The sequence below is a fragment of the Schistocerca americana genome, chromosome 3 (genome assembly GCF_021461395.2).
Source record: "Schistocerca americana isolate TAMUIC-IGC-003095 chromosome 3, iqSchAmer2.1, whole genome shotgun sequence".
Classification (NCBI taxonomy): Eukaryota; Metazoa; Arthropoda; class Insecta; order Orthoptera; family Acrididae; genus Schistocerca; species Schistocerca americana.
This window is the reverse complement of record NC_060121.1, coordinates 929,144,106-929,163,564: the sequence shown is the minus strand read 5'-3', so window position 1 is coordinate 929,163,564 and position 19,459 is coordinate 929,144,106. Positions and strand designations below refer to the sequence as shown.

Genomic DNA, 19,459 nt, shown 5'->3' with positions numbered 1-19,459 from the left:
GAAGATAGAGAAAAATACGAGTAATAAATAATGGAAGATAGTAGACAGTAACTGTCTATATAAATAGCGAAGGAGACAATGGTAGTGGGATGGAGCGGGACGTAGTGGCAGTGGAACACAGTTGGCAGTGACAGAACACCACTACGCAAAGAGTGAAGGAGATAGTGCCAGAGTGTGTGGAATAAAGAGAAGGAAAAGCGGAAGCGGGTGAGAGACAGTGATAATGAGAGATAGAGTCTATGACAATGAAAACCAAGAAGAGTGCGATAATGGCAGTGAGAGGAGACAGGAGCATTGAGAAGGAAAGAAGGAGTAGGAGAGAGCAAGGTGGAAACAGTGAAAGTGAGAGGAGACAGTAGCAGTAGGAGAGAACAAAGGGGACTGTGGTTGTGAGGTAGTAGACAGCTATGGAGAGACACAAAGAGAGACTGACAATGAGCTGGGTTGAACGAGTGAGTGACAAAGGGCAAGTGGTCGTGCATGGTTGAGTGCGACTTATAGCGATAGACTAGTGGGTGTGAGCGAGATATACTTAGGGAAGCTCGTGGGGGTGAGAAGTGAGTTGCATGGGAAAAAGAGCGCATTCCAAAATTTTTGGGAAAATTTCTAACGGTCCTTTAGTCCTCAAATTTTATGCATAAAAGAACTGCACTTTACTTCGGTCCAAAACGATATGAACATTTTCTTGAATGGTTATCGTCGTACAAGTGTTTAAAACAAAAACTGTATTCGCACCATGAGGAAATGAAAACGCTACCTTACTGCCATCATATTATTGCAGAAATTCACTTCATTAAACTTGTTCAAAGTAATGAAGTTAATGCAGTGATTGAAATGAGGCATTTAAGGATTAGGAAATAAATTTAAGAAATGACTTATACTAAAAACCAAATAAGAATAAAAATTAAAAACAAAAACATTTAGATTTAAAGAAAAATTACCGTTCTGTAAGTATTATACACACGACCTTCAGCTTATGAGCCTAGAGACTTGGGCATTTTGCCATGAAGCTGCTGGGTAAACTTACATTTTTAACAGTTTATTGTGTCACGATAAGTTATTTTCGACACATCTTCACGAACTTGGATCCTCAGGGCGGGTGGCTGCACGGTTCGAAAACTGGCACCCAATCCTACATCACTGTATGGGTAGTTTCAAAAAGTCAATCCCACTCCTGATGTCTCAGTGGCAAATAAATCTTTACTGTATTCGGAAGTAAATCGATTACAACAATAATTTATCATCAGATCAAAATGGTTCAAATGGCTCTGAGCACTATGGGACTTAACATCTGAGGTCATCAGTCCCCTAGAACTTAGAACTACTTAAATCTAACTAACCTAAGGACGACACACACATCCATGCCCAGGGCAGGATTCGAACCTGCGACTGTAGCGGTCGCGTGGTTCCAGACTGAAGCCCCTAGAACCGCTCGCCCACTCCGGCCGGCATGTCCGAAGGAATATGACGTTGTGATTCTCAACAACACAGGCACTGCAATACCGTACTTATTGGCTGACACCTAGCAAGGAACTTTCGTTTAAAATGTCTCCCCTGTGTGGTAAAATACATAATAAATGTACGAGTACAAATTGTAGACACATGGTTGACGACACTGGAAGCTGGTTCTGGCTGTGGGTCATCCTCTGATAGCCTAATGGTAAGGTACCGCTTGTGATAAGGGGGAAATCTTGGTTCGAGTCCCAGACCGGCACCGATTTTCATTGTCGTCATTCCATCATTCAGCTGATGCTTGTCCATATCATGTCTTTCGTGTTGAGATGACTGGCAGATTTCCCATGACGTTAGACATCGTCTACATACAGCTTGAATAATCCGTAAACAAGGACTTTCAGGGGATGAGGTTGCACACTACAGCCCTCACAGCCTCTCTGACGTGGTGTGTCTTTCCACTATTCATTGCATGGGTATTTGTGTTCGTTTCAAGTCCAGCGATGTGGTGGGATGGATTGAAATCAGAGATAATGAAGTATCCACCGCATGTTGCGGTATTTGTGAGAAGGTCCAAGTACTCGTTTTGTAGGAGGTTTCGATGCAATGGAATCCAGAGAAAGTTCACCGATGTTCCATACCACAGCAGCTCCGTGATACGATGAACGATTGTTATCCTTCCATATTGCTAGGGTGTTGAAACCTGATAGTACACGTAACGAATCAGCTATTATCCGGATCTCATTTTGTCAAGGCACCCCTACAAACTAGAAAGCTTGCTAGTCGGCGACTACAGCTGCAGAGAACACCTACGTGTTCTGGGGGAAGGAGTATGACGGGCTTTCTTGAAGTTGAATAAAATATGACACACGCCACAATCTAGCTGTGAATATTTTAATCGCATCTGGCTGCTACCTCTTTACCTTTCTTTGAATATGTTGCTAGTATTTGATGTTTTACTTTTAGGGTAGCTGATGGGTGTCGCACGAGGTGAGAAAACAGTGTTTAGTAGTGCCGATTAGTCCAGTGAACTGGTTAGTAAGAAAATGTGAAACTTGTTTATTTAAATGAGTGTGGCTGTACTTAAATTGCTGAATGACGGACCCACAATATCCTAGCGCAACGCAATATGACTGCCCCCCCCCCCAAAAAAAAGGATAACTTAACTTCAGATAATTAATTCAAGAGAAAGGCCCTGACTGGAAAGAAATACTAACAATAACCTATACATTTCATTAAGCGCTGACCTCACAAAAATCTTCATTACGAGAACTACTGCAATACAGCGAGCGTCAATACTGCCAGCCAAAAAAAAGATTTTAACCACTAAATACTAATAGGCATGCGGTTAACCAAAGAAAGATTTTGTTGCAAACCAAATAATGAATTTTTTTACTTTAATAATCTGACATCCAGTTCAAACACGAATATAAATCGTCATTGACATCCAGTACAAAGATATATAATCATGAATAATATTCAATCTCCAAGTCGAACATGTACAGATCGTTAGCCTATGCTAACACTTCAGACCTCTACCCTCCATCAATGCTAACTTCTCACATCTAGCATCCATCACTGCTGACTGTTCACCTCCAACTGCCCAACAGTACTTCCATCACTGCCGGCGACTAACTTCCAACTGCCTAGCACTACTGGCGATTAACTTCCAACAACGAGTCCAACTAGCCACAGAGTCTCTTACAAAGAAAGCGCAGCCAGAGATCCAATGTAAAGCGCTACACAGCACTGCCAACAAAGAAGCAGTCCACTTACAAATGTTCCGTCATAGAGTTGTTGCTATTTAACCGCTAGCTTTTTGTTTCAACTGACAAACGAAAATTGGTAAGTGAAGCCTCCTACAGATAAGTTATTTTACAAACTGTGGGAGACACCAGAGCTAGAATTCTCTGCAACATCAGTTTATCCTCGGAACTGGCGCAGGCCAAGAAGAAATGAGCCCAAGTAAAGACCGTTAGTCAGTATTGAAGACATCACTAACACACATTACAACTAAGAGTTACTGTATTTTGCCGAGTCTGGCGAGTGTTAACTTGATACTACTTAGCTAGTAGCTCGCACCGTAATCGAGTTTGGTTCTCATCACAGTCTTAACGGGTGTGAACCAGAGATCGGTGTAATGCTCGCCCGAACTAGTATTAGACGATGGTATGGGAAAGGTCCATCGCTTGTCTAGCTTCGGAAACAGATCTGTGATACGAAGTTTCAAATGGCTCTGAGCACTATGGGACTTAACTTTTAAGGTCATCAGTCCCCTAGAACTTAGAACTACTTAAACCTAACTAACCGAAGGACATCACACACATCCATGCCCGAGGCAGTATTTGAACCTGCTGACTGAAGCGCCTAGAACCGCTCCGCCACCGGGGCCGGCGATATGAAGTTTCCACGTTCTTCGTGAATAGTCGATTGTTCGGAGAAACCGTGCAGTTTAACATATTGACATCGATATTGGATGGTCTCCGATCTGCGACTTGACATCGCCACCTAATTTTTTATTACGCAGTCGTGAAATCTACACTATAGCAAATACCCTCGAGAGACTTTGCCATGAAATATAGGGATATATCGTATGCATATTGATACATTTGAAGAGTCAGTAATAGACAAATCAAATAGAGATTTAGTCCGTGGTTTACGGGTAGCGTCATTAACTAGTAATCAAAACCGCCTGGGTCCCGATTTTGGACACAGCTACATCTAAAATAATGAATTAAAGCATCGGCAATGGCAGTCGATGACGTACGGTATAGGAAATCAGTTTCGTTCTTCCAACGGTCTTGACAAAAGGGGGCGGAGTAGCAGACAGTTTCAGGGCAACAGCAACCACTTCAAAACGAATACACAATATATATCCAAAGGACGTGTAGCCTTTAATTGAAAAGTGACATTCTCACCATTGGGAAAATATTCCGCTTTAGTCCCCTATTCGAATCTCCGGGAGGGAACTGCCAAGGGGGAGGCAACCATTGAATGACCAACGAAATGGCAACATTATACGGGTCGGACCGTGGAATGTCAGAAGTCTGAGCGCGTTATCGAAGCTACAAAATCTGAAAAGGGGAAATGGTAAGGCTTAATCTAAATATAGTCGATGTCTGTGAAGTGGAATGGGAAGGAGATAAGGATTTCTCGGCAACCAAGTATGCGAAATATCAACAGCAGTAGAAAATGGCGATATATATATATATATATATATATATATATATATATATATATATAGGGCGAAAAATGAGTCAGCGCAAACGGTTCAGTTATACGCTGGGTCTCAAAAATCAATAGTTCAGGTGCTTGCTGACGTCACAAGCAAAACATGAAGAGAAAGTATATAAGGGTACTTCACGGAGGACTGAAATGCTGTCGGTAGGAAGGGAAGGAATAGAAGACAGTCACGAGAGAATATGGGCTTGGTTGTAGGAATTAGAGAGGGGTCAGACTAATTCAGCTTTTCGATAAATATCAATTGTTAATAGTGAGTACACTGCTCGATAACCACAATTGCTGGAGGCATACTTGGAAAATATCCAGAAATGCATGAAGATTCCATCTGGATTATATCACGGGCAGACAAAGATTCCAAAATCAGATATTGTGTAGTAAGGCCTACCCAGTAGCAGATGCGGACTCGGATCACATTTATTAATGATTAAGGGTAGACAAACTTCAGACAAGCATTCAGAAGAAACAATGCGAAAAGAAGGTGGGTACTGAAGTGCTGAGGAATGATGAGATGCGTTCGAAGTTCTCTAATACTGTAGTTACAGCGACAATGAATATCACAGTGGACGGATTAACATTGGTACAAGGAAGATGACAGAGACTTAACGTTGTGTAACAGAAGAAATACTTCAATCGATCGACGAAATAGGAAAGTACAAAAATGTTCAGTTAAGGAAAAAGGTAGACCAATTAAGTGCAGCGTATGGCTGGTGCCTGATGATACAGCCACACGCCACACAATTTAGTATTGCGGGTTGCCGCCGTATCAGACTTCTGCAGACGACGAGGTTCTGCTTCAATGAGACATCCGCTGCAGTAAGTGCGCCACGAACAGCTGACACAGTCGTACTTGCTTGCCTCCACGAACCAGTTGACTCGGCCAACTTCCTGGTATTCATATGCCGGGCGGCCTTTATAGGACAGCCGCCTGCAGCTCTTCACCAATGCGAATCCGAGGGTAAATTCAGCCTCTACCACGGGTCCCCTTCGCTATGCAGCACATCACAACCAAAACAACGATAGTGCTACCGATTCCAACCTTGTCTACGGCATTGCTACCAATTGTGACAGAGCGAGTGCTGCACAGGGTATCTGACACTTATGCAGAATTGTATAAGTGACATTTCTTCTAATAGTTCAGGATGATCTTTACGTTCCTTTTACTGAGAAACTGTTTCTGTTGTTCGTGTTCTCGTTTGCTTCTTCGTAGAAATAAACTTCTATTGTTCGTTAGTACCTGGGAACCTTCTTCCATTTTGTGTGCACCATCCCGAAACGGGATACATCAGTAAGTCACGTAAGAATAAAATAATCTGAAAATACAGGGAAACCAAGGCGAAATAACTACAGGAAAAATGGGAGGCAATCAGTAAAGGAATGGCCGACGGAAAGACTGACTCAGCATACAGAAAAGTCAAAGTCAACATTAAGAATGTCGATCACACAATACTAAATATAGCAAGCGCAGATAAGTGCAAGAATTATCAAAAATGTTCAACTGGCTCTGAGCACTATGGAACTTAACATCTGAGGTCATCAGTCCCCTAGACTTAGAACTACTTAAACCTAACGAACCTAAGGACATCACAAACATCCATGCCCGAGGCAGGATTCGAACCTGCGACAGTAGTAGCAACGCGGTTCCGGACTGAAGCGCCTAGAACCGCTCGGCCACATCGACTGGCCAAGAATTATCATAGAATCAGCTTAGCTTATCATTATTGCAAGTCGCTGAAAAGACTCATATAGAAAATAATGAGAAAAAAAATCGATGAGCTGTTAGATAACGGTCAAGTCAGAAGTTCAGACGCTACGATTGATAAAAGTGTTGGAAACAAGATTTCAATCAAGACACCTTCATTAGATTTATTGACCTATAAAAGGCGTTTGACAGTTAAAATGAGCAAAATGCTCGGAATTCTGAGAAAAATATGACTAAGCTATACTGGAAGACGGATAATATATAGTATGTACAAGAACCAACACCGAATAATAAAGAGGGAAAGCGAAGAACGAAGTGCTCGGATTAAAAAGTTGTAAGACAGGGATACAGTCTTTCACCCCTAGTGTTCAATCCATACATCGAAAAAGCACTAACTGTAATAAAAGAAAGGTTTAAGAGTGGGACTAAATACCAGGATATAATGAGCGAGGTGGCGCAGTGGGTAGCACACTGGACTCGCTTTCGGGAGGACGACGGCTCAATCACGCGTCCGGCCATCCTGATTTAGGTTTTCCGTGATTTCCCTACATCGCTCCAGGCAAATTCCGTGATGGTTCCTTCGAAAGGGCACGGCCGACTTTCTTTCCCATCCTTCCCTAATCCGATGAGACCGATGACCTCTCTGTTAGGTCTCCTCCCCCAAAACACCCAACCCAGCCCCAAATACGAGGATATCAATGATAGGACTCGCTGATGGCACTCATATCCTCAGTGAAAGTTAATAAGAGTTGCAGGAACTTTTGAATGCAATCAACAGTCTGATGAAAAAAATCTGGATTAAGAGTAAACCGGAGAAATACTAAAGTAACTAGGAGGAGCAGAAATGAAATTAACGACAAATTTTACATCGTAACTGGTGACCACGAAGTAAGTAAAGCACCTGTGCTAGCTTGGAAACTAACAAATGACGGATGAACCAAGGAGAATCCAGTAAAGGGACAGAGGGCATTCCTGGCCAAAATGACTACTAGTTTCAAACATGGGCCATCCTGCAAGGAATAAATTTCTGAGATTTTATGGTAGTGACTCATGAACCGTGGGAACACCGGATGAGGAGAGAATTTTAGTGTTTGAGATGTGGTGCTATAGAAGGATGCTGAAAATCATTTGGACTGCCCACAGAATGCGCGAAGAAAGGAAGTTAGGAGTCAGGGTCATATGACGTGTTAAGGCTGGAGAAGTAATTTCCATGGTAGCAGAGGAAGCTATAGAGGGTAAAAGCTACAGGGGAAGAGAGATTGGAGAACATCACAGAAATAATTGAGGACATAGAGTCCAAGTGCTGCTCTCGTCGAACCAGTGAGAAGGCTGACGATACAAAGAGAAAGGAGCAGAGAACTTTTTAAAATCAGCAGTACACATCATTAGCTTGACTGAGCATGCGATTCCTAGAGCCTAGCTGTGGGTAATAATGTACTAATGGTGTATCGTGTTAAGCACCATAAATTTTTACGAATAATACCTGCCAGCATTAAATGAGTTACGATACAACCGAACACACCACTGGAAACGAAATTTCAAACAGAAACGTTGTATTCAAACGGCTAATCGATCCAGTGATACCAATAGTCGTTATTCTTGTTTCAAAATACGCACATAAGTAATTTCGTAGTAATTTATTAGTATAGTAATATCGCCCAAACATAAATTGATTCAGTCATCAACTAGTTGTTAATCGCTAACGCATCTCAAGAGCTACAGAACGATGTAGTGATATTTGCATTGTACTACCTAATAACAATAATTCCGTTTCGCTAAAAGGACGAGAGCATATCTTTTAATTAAATGTCACTTTGTCGAATTGTTTGTCCCTAATTTATCCTAGTTACCCATTCCGGGAAAGGGGATCTGCAGGTCAACGTGGAACAGGAACCACGTGATGTTTTTAATGACTGCCCACGTCGTTGAGAGGTGCAGGCTAGATTATATGGGAACTGAAAATTTCCGCTGTCCGTGTGGAATTCGATACCGCTACCTGTCGATTTCCAGGTACGTGCTTTACTGCTTATCCTCCTGGCCCGATTAATACGCTACATTGTGTGATACACCGAAAATTGATTTTAGGCATTAATTCCCGAGTAATTAAGGTCAGAAACGTAATCAAACGCCAAACATGTGGTAGCGTTAGTAAACAGTAATGATATTACGGCTTTAATTACAGCATTACTGACTTGGAAAGCCAGTCGCTGTGGCCGAGCGGTTCTAGGCGCTTCAGTCCGGAACCGGTCACAGGTTCGAATCCTGCCTCGGGTATGGATGCGCGTGATGTTCTTGGGTTAGTTAGGTTTAAGTAGTTCTAAGTATAGGGGACTGATGGCCCTAGATGTTAAGTCCCATAGTACTTAAAGAAAAGACATGGAAAATTTGTGACACTAATTATTTTAATTGCAGTAAACAAGTTGTTGTATGTAACTTCTACAAGAAAGGGAACGAAAAGTTACTTTCAACCTTCCACATTATAGTCTAATATTAACTTTAAATAATTTCACTTTATTACAAAACAATCAAAGAGTAGTTTTGAGGCGTTTTGTTGGAATCAATGGGCGACAACTTTATGTTGTTGTGGTGACTCAGCTGAGCCTGACGCATCACGTTAACCTACCGTGCCCACGTCAATGTTCCCACCACCTGTGCGCCGGCTGCTACATATAGGATGACAATAATTGAAATATACGAAAAGAACTTAAAAACGACGGCGTGCACACATTTTATTCAACATGTAAACGCCACTACAGATATCCGGGTTTAGGTTGTGACATGTTCGATATGCCTGCCATCACAGACGATGATGTGGTGCAGACGAATAGCGAAATTCTGAATAACCCGATGAAATGTCGGAACACCGATGCTGTCAATGACCTCCTGAATGCTGTTTTCAGTTCATTAATGGTTTTGGGGTTACTGCTGTACACCTCGTCTAATACAGCCCTACAAGAAGGAGTCGCATGTATTCGGATCTGGAAAATGTGGCGGTCAATCGAGGTCCATGCCAGTGGCCTCTGGGTACCCCAGAACCAGAATGCGGTCCCCAAAGTGCTCCTCAAGAACATCAAACACTCTTGCTTCGATGGGGTCGAGCTTCATCTAGCATAAACCACATCTCGTCGAAATCACGTTATTATTCAGTTATCCGCAAATAAATACACTATCACATGCATTACATTTTAATACAGTTTCTGTAATAAAGCTTACCGATTCAGAAATAGCTCTGTATTACAAGTTATCAATGGATATTAAACGGCTAAACATTTTGGATGATGCAGAGGGTATTTTATCTACATTTTCGGTGTTCCAGACTGTGCCATATTTCAATGTGTACTTCGCCGTTGATCCATAGAAACGCTCACTCTCCATGAGTGATACTAGATAATCACATAATCTCTTCAGTGGGCTTCTTTGGAACAGTTATAGTATCTAACAACACAGAGTGCATACATATACAGGAGCAAACTTTTAATATAATGTATACCAGCTATGTAATACAGCAGAACCTAGAGTGTCTACTAAGTTGCCAGCCATATGTCCACTGATTCTATGGGACACAATGGAATACTGTGTTGGAGGTATCGCGCCAAACTATCCACCTATCAGATGATGAGGTTTGGTTTGTGGGGCACTCAACTGCGCAGTCGTTAGTGCCTATACAACGTTCCAGTTGGTACACAGTCCTGTTTTTTACACAGTCCAATCTAGCCACTGTCATGAATGATGATGATGAAATGATGAAGACAACACAAACACCCAGTCCCTGGGCAGAGAAAAACTCAACGCAGCCGGGAATCGAACCTGGGACCCCATGATCCAGAGGCAGAAACCCTAGCCACTAGACCACGAACTGTGGACACACCCATCAGAGGAAACTATAGTTCAACTCTACAGGTCTTGCTGTGCATAAGCGGAGATGGAAATGCATGGATCAACTTTGCTATATGTGGGCACAGAACTACAATTTTATTTAAGTTTGTTTATATATCCAGCTATAAATAAATGTTCATAAATTTAAAAGAATGTAAGAACTATGCTGTGTTATTCCTTATAAAATCCACTGCACCCTAATATAAACGAACAGTTACCATCATGAGCGGGTGGACAGAACGCCTCAACACGAGGGTCTTTGTAGTAATCGACTGGCCGGTAATAATGAAAACTAGGAGCAATAGAAGATTGGTTCTTTACTCCCTGATAGCACATTTAGCTAAAGGAAGACTAATCTCATTCTCTTGCTGTTAACACATGCTGAAGAGTTTCGCATAGAGCATGTACACATATCTTCAAGCCGGCCGGAGTGTCCGAGCGGTTCTGGGCGCTTCAGTCTGGATCCGATCGACCGCAACGGTCGCAGGTTCGAATCTTGCCTCGGGCATGGATGTGTGTGTTGTCCTTAGGTTAGTTAGGTTTAAATAGTTCTAAGTTCTAGGGGACTGATGACCTCAGATATTAAGTTCCATAGTGCTCAGAGCCATTTGAACCATATTTTCAAAAACCCTCTCTCAACCCGACTATCAGCTACTACGGGAAATTTGGTGCGGTGTTGATGGAGTAACTTGGCAGAAATTTAGCGAAAGCAGTGAGATTCTACCGCCTGAGGAAGTAAAACCAAGTTGTGCACTAGTATTTGATGACGTCGTAGTGGAAAACCAGAATCCGATTCCCAGATATTTATCTTCGGCCTTCATATGAATGACAATATCTTTTCTTTGAGCCAGACATATTCCAGGATTCCAAAGCAGTTGGTAATAGATAACGCGAACCCTATTATCTCATTCAAATAAGACAATATACATTTAAAACATATTTACGAAGTGCATGTAGAAGCCAACATGACATTCATTGAATTTATTAACGTATGTGTGAACTGCTGGAATCACAGGCAGTGTGGCTTCATGGTTACAAATAATCCAAGGAAATTGAATGATGGGAGACATAAACGAAACTTCCAGGAATTTCTGCTCAAAAGATACAGTATCAACACGCTAATGTGTCAGTATACTGTAGACTAATTTGAATGGGTGTTGTTCACTCGTCTCAAGGATGCGAAGCACATGTATCTATACATTTACAGAAAAACTGAGACAATCAGTGATAGATTAATGGAACTGTAAAATCTCATTGAGGTGTTAGCTAGAAATAGTGAGATGGAGCGGTTGAATGCTAGAATCCAATAATGTCATCTATATGTCAATGAGAAAATTGAAGAAGTCAAAACAAAACTAACGGATATGTGTGGATACATCAAGGTGATAGCTAAGACACTTGACCCCCATCACCACCAGCAACCTCAGACTATATACAAAGGTGCGTTTACACCTGTGGTCCATGCGACTAGTAGCCGTGCGGCTGCAGTTTGCCCAACACGGAAGTAGAGGCGCCCAGTGTGAAAATAGGTATGGGTAGAATCACTCTCACGCACATGTCGAGTAAGAGGCACACAAACTACACATATGCCTCTACCTGTGTGTGGGGCAAGCACAGTCGCACAGCGAATAGGAGCAAGGTGCATAGGTGTAAACGCACCTTTAGTTGTACGCTATCTCAAAAAAGGTTTAGTGTACAGCAGCATATCGATGCCAAAGCGTTAAGTTATTGAAGAGCAGAAAACTAATCGACAGAAATTACGTTGGTTAAAACGGTGGACTGCTCACAAGAAAAATCATAGTAATGCTACCAGACGGATAGCTTGCAAACATACACTTGCTTAAGCACTTCATATAATTCAAAATCCCAAGATTTTACGGTTTGTTTATGTGGGATACATTGTCAAAGACGATGCGTTAATCCAAAAACTGTTGGATTGTGTATTTAGATATTTGGGGGGGGGAGGGGAGGGGGGGAAGAGGGATATGGAACTCACTGAATTGCTTATGTTAAAAAAAGAACGGAATACCATCTATTATTTTGCTTCATTCAGTGATTTAAGACCATAAGAAGAATTGTGGCTCTACTCCACCGACAGGAACGAAGTGTTCTACAATTTTCGACGCTACCGAAACTCCAGTTCATATCTCAGGAGTCATCTGTTTCCTGTGTTTCTCCAGACGATTACATAAAAACAAGCAGTATTGCACTTCACTTTATCAATGTCGTACACTCCAACTTTAAAAGAACATTTGTCTACATTAAAGGCAAACTACTTTCCTCCAATAGATCCGAGGAGGAGCGGAGTAACTGCAGTGATTGGTCCGGAAACAAGCAATAGCATACATAATGTCACCGACACAAACAATAAATTGAATCTAGGAAGTGGGGTAGTGGTAGTAATACCTCCTGGCTGCTACGACTCTAACGAGTTAAATGCGAACATAAAACGATTTGTAAAAGGGTTTCAGTAACGTCCAGAAGTTGAGTCATTTAAAACGTAAATAAAAACAACAATAAACACAGACACCTTTACCCGTGAAAGATAAATAGGATCGCTATTAGGTTTCTTGAAGGATCAGTTGCTGGAGCATAACACAGATAAAATTTACAAGAGGAAGATAAGTTGATACACTACCAATCATACGATTCAAATGGTTCAAATGGCTCTGAGCACTATGCGACTTAACTTCTGAGGTCATCAGTCGCCTAGAACTTAGAACTAAGTAAACCTAACTAACCTAAGGACATCACACACATCCATGCCCGAGGCAGGATTCGAACCTGCGACCGTAGCGGTCACGCGGTTCCAGACCGAAGCGCCTTTAACCGCACGGCCACACCGGCCGGCCATATGATTCATGTTCAATGTAATATCACGACGAATTCGTTCCTTAACGACAATTATTCCATACTATAAAAGGATCTTTTTCCTACAATGTGTCAACCGTGCCCAGGTTATAAAAGTGTGGCGGTTCCCAGCAATCTACTATACCTCCCAATGACTATTCAGACATTAGACCATCTCGAGCTGAATGTCGCAGATCAAATGCAAATCTATAGTTCAATTCTTTTACCTTGGCGGTTCGCGCATGCCCGCCCAGACGCGGGAGATTGCTGCGTTGCCAGTTGTATGCGCCAAGAGAAGCAGCGCCATAGTATAGTTCGCAAACTTACGTTTAGGGGGGAGCGCGCAGTTTATGAAGTGAAGCCACCACGGCCGCATTAACCCTTTCGCTGCTACAGAGACGTGCTCCCCGCATTCCGCGATGTGCGCGATTTTATGATCATTGCACTGCTCGCCTGTGCAGACATGGTGTTTCTATTGCTTTTACACACTTTATCATTCGATTTCAAAAAAATATTTAGTCCTAAAATTTGTGTTTTAGACATCTTCTTGACTGATACCTTCCCCCCATAAATGACTTAATTTTGTTTCGATGTTCAACGCAGTTATTGTGCAGCATTAGATGTAGTAAACCATTGCACGAAATTTTGAAGATTTTGCAGAGGTAAAAGTCAATAGTGTATACTTTCCGCATGGCCGATTTTAGTTGCCACTAGAAATTTCAAAAAATTACATTCAAACGAATAAAATTCATGAAGTAAGACACTTCGACATTGTTTTTAAATAAAGAAAAATTTAAGCACCAAACAAGGTTTGAACTCAGAACCTTTCACTTAGCATCCATATACGTTAACCATTACGCCAACACGCTCACCATTCAACTCAGTCACCGAGGGACTTTAAAATCGCACGCAAAATACCGACAAACACTGTTGGTATGACTATGAATTACTCACGTTTCGTCGAAGTACAATAGGAAATAACAATTACCGCTGTTCTTTATTGCGAAAAAGCGGTTAGTGAGAATGATAGAAACACCTTTCCTTGCTATTGCCTTAATTAGGAGGCTTATTGCTTGTTTGGTTTAATTAATTAATAGAATATGAAGCAATTGGTATTAAGAATGCTTTTTCCAAACTTTAGACAAAAGAAAGTCTGCTATCAAGATATTGCTTTTGTTCAATTACTTTCTTTATGACTGAAGGTTTCTAAAACTGAAGACACTCGTCCATGCTCTGCACTGCAGTTGAGCTCTGGCAACGTCGTTCTCTGTTCATTGGCTGACTGTTTTGTGACGTCAGATGCGCAGAACGAACCTAAACTCGGCAGCCGTCATAAATGACGCGCACTTTAGTAGACTTTCGCTGCGAGGAAATTACAGTACGTGTCCATCTGACCAGCATCAAGGGTATAAAATGTCAACATACCACACACAACCATCAGAAGACCACTTTGCAGCGGACTCAGAATGTGATAACATGCGAGAAACACGTGTTTCTTAAATCGATAGCATTGAATCTGCGCAAGACCGCTCGGTATAACAACTCCAATTCAGTATGACGAGAGTATCAAAAATGGTTGAAATGGCTCTGAGCACTATGGGACTCAACATCTTAGGTCAAAAGTCCCCTAGAACTTAGAACTACTTAAACCTAACTAACCTAAGGACATCACACACACCCATGCCCGAGGCAGGATTCGAACCTGAGACCGTAGCAGTCCCGCGGCTCCGGACTGCAGCGCCGGAACCGCTAGACCACTGCGGCCGGCACGAGAGTATCAATCGGGAATATTTTCCCCACAAATATTATGCTTCAGCAACATTTAATGACAACGACGAGATAATAGTTCTTATTCAATATTAACATGGTTTAAAAAGTCCAAGCGAGAGCTTCTTATGCTTGGAACGGTTGTTTACACCCAAGAGTATTCCAGCAGCAAAAGTAACATCACATCTCATACATAATGCATTCGCCTTTACACTTCAAGAAATAACATACGATCTTAATGGCACTGAAATCGACCTCGCCAGAAATGTTGGAATCATACAGACCCTCAAAGCATACATCTCTGCATCTGCATCGGATCTGAGTGTCTCACAAAACACAGGCGTATCGACAGGGGGTGGTGGTTGTTAGTGTTTAACGTCCCGTCGACAACGAGGCCATTAGAGACGGAGCGCAAGCTCGGGCGAGGGAAGGATTGGGAAGGAAATCGGCCGTGCCCTTTCAAAGGAACCATCCCAGCATTTGCCTGAAACGATTTAGGGAAATCACGGAAAACCTAAATCAGGATGGCCGGAGACGGGATTGAACCGTCGTCCTCCCGAATGCGAGTCCAGTGTGCTAACCACTGCACCACCTCGCTCGGTATCGACAGGGGGTCCCTTTGGTGTGTGTATCTTGTTCAGAATGTTAATAGGCCTCTTTGAAGATAATAATAGTGTTTATACGAACGCTGAACAAGAGATGATTGTAGTTGGAAGGAGATGGAGAAATAAAGCACAAAATTATGGTTGCGAAATTTCTTTGAAAACTACCGCATACATCTCTACCAGTCAAAGAGAATCTGAAACGAAACTTCCTGGCAGATTAAAACTGTGTGCCGGGCCAGGACGAACGCATGATTTTTGCTCTTGATGAACAAGTGCTTTACCGACTTTGTTAACGCTGCGAAACAAGTAAAGCATCTTTTTGATTACTTTTATTTTTTTATTAGGGTCACAGTCAGCTACAGGCAGGAGGAGACGGGGTCGAATCCCGACGCCTGGCTATTATGCCTCCCTCCTATCCGTGAGCTGCACCCTCGTAAGGATTTTTTTCACATATACACATTGGAAAAAGGGATTAAAACTAGTTCACCCATCCAGAGCCCTGACAAAACCACAAGGCGATAAAGGACGGTGGGCGGACCGAATCCAAGGGGTAGGCGTGCCATGTTTCATACAGAATCTAGCCGGCACCTCTACGCCGGGTGTAACAACACCTACTGTACATATAATAATTTTTTCTTCGGATTTTCGATGAATTAATGTAAGCAATGTTTTGATTTAATTTCTTTTTCTTTTCGTGTCATTATGTTAAAGAAAATGTAAGCAACTTTAGATGTGAATATTAATATTTATGTCAGATTTCATGCAATGCTATAACAAAATTGAAGTGTAACCCTTGTTGAATTTATTGTAACATGTTTGAAATTGTAATTGTGCGCCTGGTCCATGCGTAGGCAATGTATTAGGATATGTGGAATGTAAAACCTTTGGTGAATACCCCATCTGTAGGGGAGCGGTAAAAGGTGGATGGCAGGCGAACGCGGGAAAATGCACACGGGCCCCGTACGGAATAACGGGCTCAGCAGCAGGACTAGTCGGAGTTGGGCATCGGTCTGAGGAACACGTACCGGATCGAGGAGGCTATCCTGGAAAAAGTGGTTCCATTGAGCCTCGGATGTGCCGTGTCCGACGACTATACAGCATGGCTATATTCTAATGGCACTGGATTGAAAAGGATTACGACGCCAAGAAGAAGCAAAGTGCCGCTACAGCAAAAGCCATAGCTGTGATTGTATGTGTGCTGTGCGTCTCGCCATCTCGCCGCCCGCCAACCGCCGCATCGACTCGCACAGGTTGAATCTTTAGAATTGTATTCGTGTGGACCAGTGTTAATTTTGTTCCTGACAGTTCAATAATAACTTTTACCAGAATTGTTCTATCAATGAATTATCCTAATCACTCACCTAGACAGGGTCCTTTCCACATGTTGTGCAATCCGAGTGTCCCGAAATGAAGATTTAAAGTTTATGTTAATAAGAATTAACTGCAGATCTGTTTATGCTAGAATGAATCTTAATGAGCTTTATTGTTAATAAAAATATGAGTAAAGAGCAAAAGTCTGACAGAGTACTAAGATAAATTTGGAATTGACTTAGTAAGAAAGTTTAATTAATTTGAGACAAAAATAATGATAGTTAAATGAGGAAGTAATTGGACAATAAGAGTAATAATTCATATTTTTTAAATCTTGAGTAATTAATGTTTCCAATAGTTAATGGTTTCAACATTGTGATCATAACAGTTTCAGGGTCCCCCCCCCCCCTTCTTTCACTCTTTTCTTTTCTATTCATTTAAATTCTGAAGTGATTGCACTGGTTTGACCAGCAAAGTTAAAGTCAAGATAAAACCTAAATTTATCAATGTTTTACCATTATTAAAATTGACATTGTATGTGTGGGTGTCAAAAGTGCTATTTCTAGGGTGACCTATGTCCGATTCCAGTTGGATCAATAGACAAAACGCAGTTCGTAGTAATCATTGTAGTGTAATGTTGTGTATTTATAGCGTGCTCGAATTAGTACAGAAAGAGAAAATCTTAGTTCATTAGATTTTTCTGGTTCAAAAATTCACCATATAATACAGTATTACTACGTGTGGTTATGCTTGTACGTACATCCACTGGTACAAGGGAAAAACTCACTCAATGCCTAATTAGGCTGGCGACCGTATTATTAACCATTGGTAGCATCTGCGGTGTATGTTTCTTGCCCGTCCTAACGTGTAGTTGCACTTATACTTGCTTGACGTATCATTGTTGTTACTGACTGGGTATAAGTCCGGTTTTGCTTCCATTTAGGTACACGCGGTCAACATATTTACTAAAATCCTTTCCTATAAGGTGAAGCCCGTCAACTTATGATAGTACAGGCTTTAAAGAGTTAACGTACGCCCGAGCGGAGACGTCACACGGGGACATACCAACTTAGTGGGGATGTGGTAAAAACACTGTTAAGATAATTGGCAAGGTACGTGCGATAACGGGAACAGCGAGAAACCTGCGCATGTGCAGTCTGCAAGTACTGCCAAAACGAGGTGTGAGTGGTGAGCATCGCCATGTAGATATGCCTTTATCCGGAGAACTAAACGAGACTTTGTGGCAGGGAAATTTTCTACCGCTGGGTCAGGAAAGGACTGTGGATCAGTAACATGCAGCGGTACTTGCAGAAAACACGTGACCAGTTGCCGCCGTAACAACCAAATAACCAGACATCCACAACAGCTACACAACTGAAGCGGCGGTGACCATCGTCGACACTACGACAAACGGTGCAGTGGGGAAAGTCCGCTAGTGCTGTGGCTTGAAGCCGCAGATTAGTTGGGTATTTACCACAGGCCGCGTAATAGCAAGTCGATCTGATATGCGTCGGAAAGAAACTGATGAATGCGTTCGTGGGAGTACGGAGCAAGCATAACTGCGTTTCACAATGAATACTGTGATGTGTGCAAATACGGACGTGATGATACCAACCGCAACTGGCGGAGAGGAGGACACTGGCACATGGACGCCAAGTAAATGACGTGTAATGGAGGCCTCGACACCATGCTGTTGTTTATGCATAGTGCCGCCCTACGATAGCATACGTTCGGAAGACCAAGCCCTCCTGAACGTGGAGGGCGAGTAAGTGTGTCACAGCGGACTTTGAAGATAGACCCAGCCGTCAGAAAATATCCTCGTCCTCTCGTAATCGGCATCGGTAGAATCTGCGCACTATGAACCATTCTGGATGCCACATTGGCATTCAGGTAGGCAACGCACTGCAAAGGATCGAGGTGGTGTAGGGAGCTGCCACTGATCATCATACGGGCAATTCTTAAAACTTAACGATAGCTGATTGCGGCTGTGCGACGTGTTGACGATGTAAAGGTGACCCCAAGATAGCGAAGACGTTGGACATAAGGCAGGGGCGCCAGATCGTCTGGGCGTAGCCCGCAACCAATAGACAGCCCTTAGATTTGCGCGTATTCGTTGAACTTCCAGCCACCCTCCCATGAGCCGAAATCGTATCGAGGATTTGTGCGACCTCCTCTCAAGAACGAACCAGTAGCAGGAGATCATCTGCGTTTGCTCGACAAAGAAAGGTGTAACTGCGTAAGGAGAGTCCAGACAACTGCGCTATCAGCAGGCCTACGAGCGGCTCCAGGTACATGGAAAGGAGACAGTCTTGTCAGACTGGCGGCTGGATCGGCATCCGACCCGACACACTCCATTTGACCTGGCCCAACGAACGCGCGCAGCTATAGAGCCCTCGAAGGATGGTTATGAATTGGGCAGGGAGGCCCATCCGTTGTAATACAGGATATAAAAATATATGGCGCACCCTGCCAAACGCGCTGTCAGAATCTACGCCTTCGACCACCGCACGACGTCTGCACACCTCTGTCAGTGTAGTCACGCCACTACATACACCAGACAAATTTTTTCTAAGTATTCTACTGCACAAAATTACATGAAAGTCAAAGAGAGTGTTACTGATTCACTTATAAACTACAAATACAATAGGAGAAGAGT

General features: G+C 42.5%; 1 non-coding gene across 1 annotated transcript; it reads right to left on the bottom strand.

Annotated features, from left to right (window-relative positions):
- Positions 1 to 15,412: 15,412 nt before the first annotated feature.
- Trnaa-cgc lies at positions 15,413 to 15,485 on the bottom strand. The gene has a single exon. It is a non-coding gene; the product is annotated as a tRNA-Ala (tRNA).
- Between the last annotated feature and the right edge of the window lie 3,974 nt (positions 15,486 to 19,459).